This window comes from Elaeis guineensis, chromosome 5 (assembly GCF_000442705.2).
Source record: "Elaeis guineensis isolate ETL-2024a chromosome 5, EG11, whole genome shotgun sequence".
NCBI classification, from domain to species: domain Eukaryota; kingdom Viridiplantae; phylum Streptophyta; class Magnoliopsida; order Arecales; family Arecaceae; genus Elaeis; species Elaeis guineensis.
Genome location: NC_025997.2, coordinates 113,755,788 through 113,765,586, shown reverse-complemented (window position 1 = coordinate 113,765,586; position 9,799 = coordinate 113,755,788).

Here is a 9,799-nt window from a genome sequence, read left to right as displayed (position 1 = left end):
AAAAATAAATAATTTTTTTAAATAAATTATTTATATCTATTTTTTCTTCTTTCTCTTTTATTTCAAAATAAATTTTTAAAATAATAATAAATTATTATTTTAAAAACTAATTTTTTAAAATATTTTTTTTTAAAAAAATTTTAGAAATATTTTTTTAAAATTATTTATAATTTATATTTATCTTTTTTTCTCTTTTTTCTTTTTCTTTTTTCTCCTCGTTTCTCCTTTCCCTTCCTCCCAACCCCCTGGCCGACCTCCCTCTGCCGACGGTCGACCCGTCCGGCACCACCACCACCCCTTCGCGCCTCCCATCCCTCCCCACCCCTGTGCGGTGCTACCGCCGCTCCTCCGCACCTCCCCTCCCCCATGACCCCCTTCCATCGCGCCTCCTGCACCGCCCCTTGACCTCCCAATCGCGTTCCCCTCCCGACACGGCCCCCCGACCCCCTCGGCCGCACTTCCCTCCCTACACCGCTCGCCGGCCACCCGTGCTGTCCTCTGGCCACCCACGCACCCTACGCCCTCTGCGGCCGGCTCCATTGCCGCCTTCACCCACCCGCAGCCGTCTCCATCCCTTGCACTCACCCCTCGCTACCCCCTACGCTGCCCACTGGCTACCCGCACCGCCCGTCAGCCACCGGCACCCTCCATTCTCTCTCTCTTTTTTTCATAATTTTTTAAAAAAAAGACTTGCACCACCATTTCCACTAAATTTTTTTTTTTTTGGCATGCATGAGATCCTGGTTTGGATCCATGATTTTTTAAAATCGTAGTTCGAATCCACGATTTTACTGATACCACATCATCTATCGATCTGGCCGTGAAGTGCTGGGTTGAACCCACGATTTTACCCATGGCATGTAGGTAATCTCGAAAATAAGTTTGAAAGGAGATATTTTTTGAATAAAATATTCAAAAAAAATATTTTAAAAAAAATTCCTTTGGAGGGAGGGCCTATTTTCTTTTTGGGTGGCACGCGTGCAATTGTATCATTGTGCTGTGACAGCGTATCAAGATTTGGATGCGTGCCAGCACGAGACCTCGCGTCTAAGATATTTTTTTTTAAATTTAAAAACTATATAAACTCTTTATTTTAAAAAAATATGCATTGGATTAATATAATAACGATAATATAACATAAACCATATATATTATTTTTTTAATATTTTTCTCTTACATTCATATAGTGTAAAATAGATCATGGATCTCAAACACTTTACGAAAAATTCAGAAATTAAAAGATAGGTTCCAAACACGTTATACAAATAAACATAAAAATATTGGATAATTTAATAAAATCTCTTAGAGATCAATATTTCAGAATAAATTATTATTTTACTAGACACTCTACCGGTAGAATGAAAAATTGCAGCGCTCGTCCCATGGGAAAGATAAAAGAAAGGAGAAATTAAATCTTTTTACAAAATGATCTGTGACCTTGAGTTGGCCAAGAAGTACGGTATATTATCTAGGATTAGGTGAACTGCAATATTGTCTCAATTTCCAAATATTCACAGTGCAAGACATTTGGGTTCTTGTAGATGCAATAATGATCATAGAGTTCCGTGGCTAGATAAAGTAAGGCATAAGATTATCTTAGATCAGTTTGGTTTTGACACAGACAATGCATTATCACATCAAGAGCATGGAAGATTGAGTAGAAATTATGCTTTATTTGATTGTAAAGATTGTACTTTAAATTTGTTTATAAAATTTTGTATTCTTGTAAGTAGTTTTTTATGTATTTGACTGTGTATGAACTTAATTTGTAGTTCATTAATGACATATTATGTATTATAGCTTATATTTGTTTATTCATTATTGTTGTAACATGCTTAACTTTATTTTGTTAAGCGGAAGTTTTAAGGTTGGTAGAACTCGAAAAAACTTCTCACTTAGAATTTAAAATTTTTGAATAAATTATTTTAAGTTAATGATAATTAGATATTTGAACATAGAAGATGATTGAGAGCATAACGAACTTTCAGTTCTATGTCTTATGCTATATTTTCATTCGTTCAGCTCATTTTTGCTTAAAAATAATATATATATATATATATATATATATATATATATATATATATATATATATATATATATATATATATGTATGTATGTATGTATGTGTGTGTAATGTTGGATATTATTTTGTGCTAGTATTTATTGTGCACTATATCTCTACATAATAATAATAAATATGGCATCTACATCCAAGAATATCGTGACTAAGTTAAATAAGAGTGATAAACTAAACAGTGACAATGACAATATTTGATATCGAAAAATTTAGTACTTCTTTGAGGAGCAAGAGATTCCAGAGATACTCAACTATACCATAGCTGAGCCTGAGCAAGATACTTCTGCTCAATATAAAAGAGATCAAGAGGCTTATTAGGCTTGAAAAAGGAAAAACAACATTATTCACTTCACATTGTTGAGCAGTTTGCAAGATGATGTTATGTGTAAGTTTGAGAAATATAATATAGCATAGAAAATATGGCTTGTCTTGAAAGAAAAATTTGAAGGTTCTTCAGCTACTAAGCTAAAGAGACTTACTATCAGGTCTGACTTCTATAAGAAGTGCCCAAATAATATTATGAGGCAGCATCTTAAGAAAATGTGAAACATGATAAGGGAGTTGAAGGCAACTAGCCATACCCTCATTGATAAACAATAGGTTCAGACAATAATTAGATCTTTACCCAAGAGCTAGGAGCATATGATAATTATTATGGCACATAATGATCATATAAAACTTTTGATAACATAGTGCATCATTTAGAACTGCAAGATGAGAGTCTTGAGGCAGTTAAATCTTTGGGTTAGCTCATGTGACTGAATCTAGTCTACATAAGATTTTTGGCTTCAAATGTACAAAAGATTGAAAATTCTCCAAAATGGATAAGGGAAAGGAGAGTATCCAAACTTGGTAAGACTAATCGATGTAAGAGAGGCAAGCATGATGGTAAAAAGAAGGACAAGACCAACATGTGCTGCTACAACAATGGCAAATTAGGTCATATCGCTCGTGAGTGTATTAAGCCAAAGAAGGTATACTCTTACTCCATTATATTAAATTATTCTTATGTTTCTAACTGTTTTCTACTTACTGAATCATATCCTATATGAATTATAGACTCAAAAATCAACGATCATATAGCTAGAGATAGAGGAGCTTTTGTGGAGTATCATCGTACCAGTGCCGACACAAGATAGATGTATATCGGAGATAATTTGATAGTTGGAGTAAAAAGTATTGGCACCTACAAGTTAATACTGAATGATGATCGTACTTTGCTCCTACATGATGTCCTACATGCACTAGATATTCAATGAAACTTGATTTTTATAATTTTTCTTCTTGGTTTGGGATATAGTTTGAACTTCCATGGTACTCGTGTTGATGTGTTTTTAAGGACAACTTATTATGGCTCTAGATATTTATTAGATGATTTTATGGTACTAGATGTTGATTATAGTGTTTTTATTAATAATGATGATTATTATTTTTTCTTAATTGCTTTATCAAACAATATGAATGATGGTGTGAATATATGGCACATATCAGATATGAGAGAATGAATAGATTAGCTAGAGAAGGCCTTTTGGGCTCACTCACTAAAATAGAATTATCCATTTGTGTGCATTGTCTGATAGAAAAAATAATTAGAAAACCGTTTGGTCAAGAAACCAAAATGAAGGCTCCATTACAATTAATCCATTCTGATATTTATAATCTAATAAATGTCAGCACAAGGCCTGGGGCCTTATATTTCATCACATTTATAGATATCTTTATGTGTGTTGGTCATATTTACTAGATCTTCCATAAGTTAGAAGTATTAGATTGCTTCGGATGATATTTGAATTTAGTTAAGAATCAACTAGATAAAATAGTTAAAATTCTAAGAACTGATCGAGGGCATGAATATCTATCTGAGAAGTTTAGGATGCTCCATGATGAGAAAAAAATACATCAATATTTGACTATTTTTGAAACTCCACAATAAAATGATGTTGCAAAAAAAAAAAGAAATAGAATATTTTAGAGATGATTAGGTCAATGATGGTGCAAATGAATCTGCCTATTTCATATTGGAGGATGCTCTAACTGCTGCCCAAATACTTAATCGTGTGCCCTCTAAATCAGTCCCTTCCACATCTTATAAATTATAAATAAGTAAAAAATCTAACTTGAGTAATTTATGATCCTGAGGGTCTGCTGCATATGTCCACGATCTCTCTCACAAGTATGAAAAATTCAGCTTGAAAGGAAAGAAGTGTATCTTTATAAGATACTTTGGACACTCCAAAGGGTATATATTCATTAGTAAGTTGGTAGATAGAAGTTGGATCGAAATTGAATCATGAGATATCACATTCTTAGAGAATAATTTTTCTAACAAGGATGAGAAAGATAAGGATTTCTAATTTTTCAAGATGGAAGATCCTGATATTAGTAGTGCATCTATGTAACTAGTTGAGGTGATTGAGGAATTACCCCAATCTTATGAACTTAGTAGGAGCATCACATTATATTTATGTAAAAGTATTCATAAAAATATCCTTCATCATTGTTTTAACATCGAAAGGGAACCTTTTGTGATAGCTTCGCATGCTGATGTTAAGTCTAAAATAATTAGAGAGGCTCTTTCATGCTCCACAAAGGAAGTGGAAGAAAATGATAGAGGAAGAGATGGAGTCTGTTGGCGTAGAAACTTATCTCAAGATCAGATTTGACTGGAGTTGGACGGTGATAATAGGTCGGCGACAGTTGGACGGTGGTGGTAGGACCTGCAAGAAAAATCTATAACTGGAGGTGGCTCTGACGGAGACCTTTAATGCTCGTCAGAAATCCGATAATAAAAGGGAAGGAGTAGAGAGAAGAGATTTCATCGGGAGTTCTAGTGGTTATAAAGAGATTTACGATTGAAAGATTCTAAGGCATGCAACAGTTCCATGCAAGGACAAGACTCTTGGGGGGTGGCGGCATCCAAATCTTCTCTAATAGAATATCAAGTTGGTGACGTTGAAATGTTTCTCATATATAACTATCTACCAAGGGGTGACTTTGGAGCCGATGGAGAGGTAGGAGCTCAAGATCATGGATCTAATGGTCTCAGATTCGGAAGACATCAACACTGTCGGTCGAGGGAGCTCAGATTCGAAAGCTGACAGAGATCGACAGCATCAGGGGTGACATGCATAGGGGAGGCTTCAGAGCTACTCCCAGGGAATTTCGGCACCTTTGGAAGTCGGATGCACACAAAAGAGGCCTCAGGGTTGCTGATCCGACGAAGTCTAGCTACATTGGAAGCCTCAGCACCATCCAACGGAGGCGGGGCATGCACGGAGGCTTCGATTGGCCACACATGAGGAAGCGGGGGGCCTGATTCAATCAAGCCCCCTTCGGTCTTTTCATTTTTTTTTCTTTTTTTTGGCCTTGGGCGCTGGACCCACAAAAAGAAAAGCAAATAAAATAATCGATAGGGGTCTGAGAGTTTTTTATCGTGAGAATTTTGTGGAAATCTCTCCTCTTTTTTTTTGTGTAGCCTTGAGAATGCCGTATTGGGCGTGGAGAGCACCAAAGCACGCAGTCTTCAGATAACTTCGACATAGCAGGAGATAACTTCAGCGTGGGAGGACTTCGACCTATCAGAGATATGCGCGTGCAGGAGGGGTGCTGAGGCCGACAGATCTGGTGAGGTTCAGCATTGTCAGAGGAGGATTTGACATTGTTTGGGCCAACTTTAGTCAGATGCACGAGGACGTTCTAGTCCACCAATAAATGTGGGTGTTGGTGCAAAAATTCGCCTGCATCGGAGAAGCTGGAGTCGAGGGAGTCGCGGTCACCGTCGGAACCTACAAAAGAAGTCTAAAACGAAGGTGGGGTTGCTCCGGCAAGACCCTCCGACGCTCAAGTCAGTTCTCTGTCTCAACAAGAATTGAGTGCTCGAACGAAAATTTTAGCAGAGTTTTTGGGATAGAAAATAAGCTTAGAGAATAACGTATCTGGGGTCCCCCTTTTATAGGCGGAGGGAGCAACAGACTGATAGCGATGTCTGTAACCATCTGGCAGTGGGCTGCCCAGAGTCAGGAGGAGTTTGTTACGAAGAGTAGTGGAGTGGAATCGTCGCTATCATCGGGACATGCCATGTGGAATCTGTCGCGGGGAGTGGAGCGGCGTCCGTTGTCGCAACTTGCCAGAGGATGGAAGAATCGTGCGGTATCCGTCGTAGGAAGTGGAGCAGGATCGTGGCCATTATTGCGGTCTGTCAGGGAGTGATGGAGCCATGCGGAATCCGTCGCAGGAAGTGGAGCAGAGTCGTGACCGTTACTGCGGCCCGCCAGGGAGTGATGGGGCCGCACGGAATCCATCGCAGGAAGTGTAGCGAGTCGTGGCCGTTGCTGTGGCCCGCCAGGAGGTCCAGGCCTGTCGGTCGGAGTTCGACTGGAGTGTCTGACGGAGAGAGGTGATCAGCTACCCGTCTGAGAGGAGCTCGGAGTCTGGCTCCCGTGGGAGTCCGGACGAAGTCTTCCTTCAGTCGAAGTCGGGGATGAGGTCCGGCTCCCGTGGGAGTCTGGACGAGGTCTTCCCACAGTCAGAGTCGGAGACGAGATTCGGCTCTTGTAGAAGTCCGGGCGAAGTCTTCCTGCAACTAGAGTTGGGGGCGAAGTCCGGCTCCCGTAGGAGTCCGGGCAGAATCTACCTGCAATTGGAGTCGTGGGTGGAGTCTGGCTCCCGTAAGAGTTTGGACGAAGTCTACCTACAATTAAAGTCAGGGGCGAAGTCCGGCTCTCGTAGGAGTCCGGACGAAGTTTGCTTGCAGTAGAAGCCGGGGACGAGATCCGGCTCCCGTAGGAGTCCGGATGCAGTTCACTTGCAAATGGCATCGGGGGCGAAGTCTGGCTCCCGTAGGAGTCCGGATGAAGTCTTCCTGCGGTCGGAGTTGGGGACAAGGTCCGACTCCCATAGGAGTCCGGGCGAAGTCTTCCTGCAACCAGAGTTGGGGGCGAAGTCTGACTCCCGTAGGAGTCCGGGCAGAGTCTACCTGCAATTGGAGTCGTGGGCGGAGTCCAGCTCCCGTAGGAGTCTGGGCGAAGTCTACCTGCAATTAAAGTCAGGGGCGAAGTCCGGCTCCCGTAGGAGTCCGGATGAAGTTTGCCGGCGGTCGAAGTCGGAGACAAAGTCTAGCTCCCGTAGGAGTCCGAGCGGAGTCTTCCCGTAGCCGGAGTCGAAGACGAGATCTGGCTCCCGTAGGAGTCCGGACGGAGTCTTCTCGTGATTGAAGTCAAGGGCAAAGTCCGGACGAAGTCTGCTTGCAGTAGAAGCCGGGGACGAGATCCGGCTCCCGTAGGAGTCCGGATGCAGTTCACTTGCAAGTGGCGTCGGGGGCGAAGTCCGGCTCCCGTAGGAGTCCGGATGAAGTCTTCCTGCAGCCGGAGTTGGGGACGAGATCCGACTCCCGTAGGAGTCCGGACGAAGTCTTCCTGCAACCAGAGTTGGGGGTGAAGTCTGGCTCCCGTAGGAGTTCGGGCAGAGTCTACCTGCAATTGGAGTCGTGGGCGGAGTCCAGCTTCCGTAGGAGTCTGGGCGAAGTCTACATGCAATTAAAGTCAGGGGCGAATTCTGGCTCCCGTAGGAGTCCGGATGAAGTTTGCCGGCAGTCGAAGTCGGGGATGAAGCCCGGCTCCCGTAGGAGTCCGGGCGGAGTCTTCCCGTAGCTGGAGTCGGAGACGAGATCTGGCTCCCATAGGAGTCCGGACAGAGTCTTCTCACGATTGAAATCAGGGGCGAAGTCCAGCTCCCGTAGGAGTCCGGACGAAGTCTGCTTGCAGTAGAAGCCGGAGACGAGATCTGGCTCCCGTAGGAGTCCGGATGCAGTTAACTTGCAAGTGGCGTCGAGGGCGAAGTCCGGCTCCCGTAGGAGTCCGGATGAAGTCTTCCTGAAGTCGGAGTTGGGGACGAGATCCGACTCCCGTAGGAGTCCGGGCGAAGTCTTCCTGCAACCAGAGTTGGGGGCGAAGTCCGACTCCCGTAGGAGTCCGGGCAGAGTCTACCTGCAATTGGAGTCGTGGGCGGAGTCCGGCTCCCATAGGAATCTGGGCGAAGTCTACCTGCAATTAAAGTCAGGGACGAAGTCCGGCTCCCGTAGGAGTCCGGACGAAGTCTGCTTGCAGTAGAAGCCGGGGACGAGATCCGGCTCCCGTAGGAGTCCGGATGCAGTTCACTTGCAAGTGGCGTCGGGGGCGAAGTCCGGCTCCTGTAGGAGTCCGGATGAAGTCTTCCTGCGGCCAGAGTTGGGGGCGAAGTCCGGCTCCCGTAGGAGTCCGGGCAGAGTCTACCTGCAATTGGAGTCGTGGGCGGAGTCCGGCTCCCGTAGGAGTCCGAACGAAGTCTGCCTGCAATTGGAGTCGTGGGCGGAGTCCGGCTCCCGTAGGAGTCCGGATGAAGTCCGCCTGCAGTCGGAGTCGGGGATGAGGTCCGGCTCCCGTAGGAGTTCGGACGTCGTGAAGAATCCGGTCGATGCTGGCGGGGTCCTGTCCGTCGGCAAAACTTGGGAGTATTGCGGGGGCTCGGCCGCCTGGGAGGTTTGAAGAGACGTTGTCGGAGGTCGGAAGTTGGTTGGATCCCCGGAGGATCACTCCTGTCACGAACTTCGGTTGGGGTGGGATTTTATATCCTACACCAGTCCCCCTACTTTCGAGTTTGAATTTCGAATGAAGGAAGTACAGAGAAATTTTCACAGCCGAAGTTGTTCCCTTGAATCCTATGCACGATCGCCCCTAGATATTTTGGCATTAAATGCGCGCGTGCTGGAGTCTTTTCAAATCGGGGCGATTCGAAGGGATCTTTCAGAATTCTCACTGGTACGCTGTCCCAGGCACGGTGCAGTAATGGCTCTGTCAGCTGTCAGTTACTTTTAGCCGCCTGCTGTGGCGAGTGGGACACGTGTCGAGCGCGGGTCGGTCTGGAGGGATTCACGATCATTATGGCGCCGGATCCCAGGGTCTATTTAAATCCGCCCTTCCGTCTTTAGGGGCCCTATTCCGCCTGAGAGTTCTATCGGTGTCCGCCTTTTCTTCGAGAGCCCTTATCCTCCTTGGCGTCTTCCTTGGCCCTAGGCATCCTTCGAGTCATCCCTATCCTCGCCCCTCTGCATCCTTCAGAGCGATCTAGGTTAGTCCCGGAAGCTTTGTCTTTCTTCTTGCCATTTAGGGGCCTTTTCTCCTCCATTTTTTTTCTGTCGCATTTCTCTGGTTTGGTCTCCCGCGACCCCTCATCCCTTGTCCCGCCTAATTTCTCTGGAATCTTTAGGGTCTTCATTTGAAATCATTCGAAATATCTTCCGGCACCTTCGCCTCTAGCGGTTCCGGGAGTTCTTCCACCTCAGCACCCCAGGACCCCCACTCTGTAGACGAACCCACATCTGGGGTTGGGCTCCGTCCGATTTTTGTGCCGGGTGTCATTCCCTGCTCCCTGACTTCGGATGAACTCCTACTGATAAGGATTCAGTATGGAGTTCCTCCGGAGTACGATCTGGAGCTCCCTGGCCCCTCCGACCAGGCTAGCACTCCCCCACCCGATCGTTTCTGCCTGTATCAGGAGGCCTTCTGCGCCGGACTCCAGCTTCCATTTCCGCCCTTTGTCGTTGCCCTTTTCCTCTTCTTAGATATCTCTTTAGCTTCAGTTGCTCCGAATTCCTTTAAGTTTTTGATAGGGTTCCTCTCCCTTTGCCACGTAGTCGAAGTCCAGCCATCCCTTTCTTTGTTTAGGCATTTTTATACCTTCAAGCGT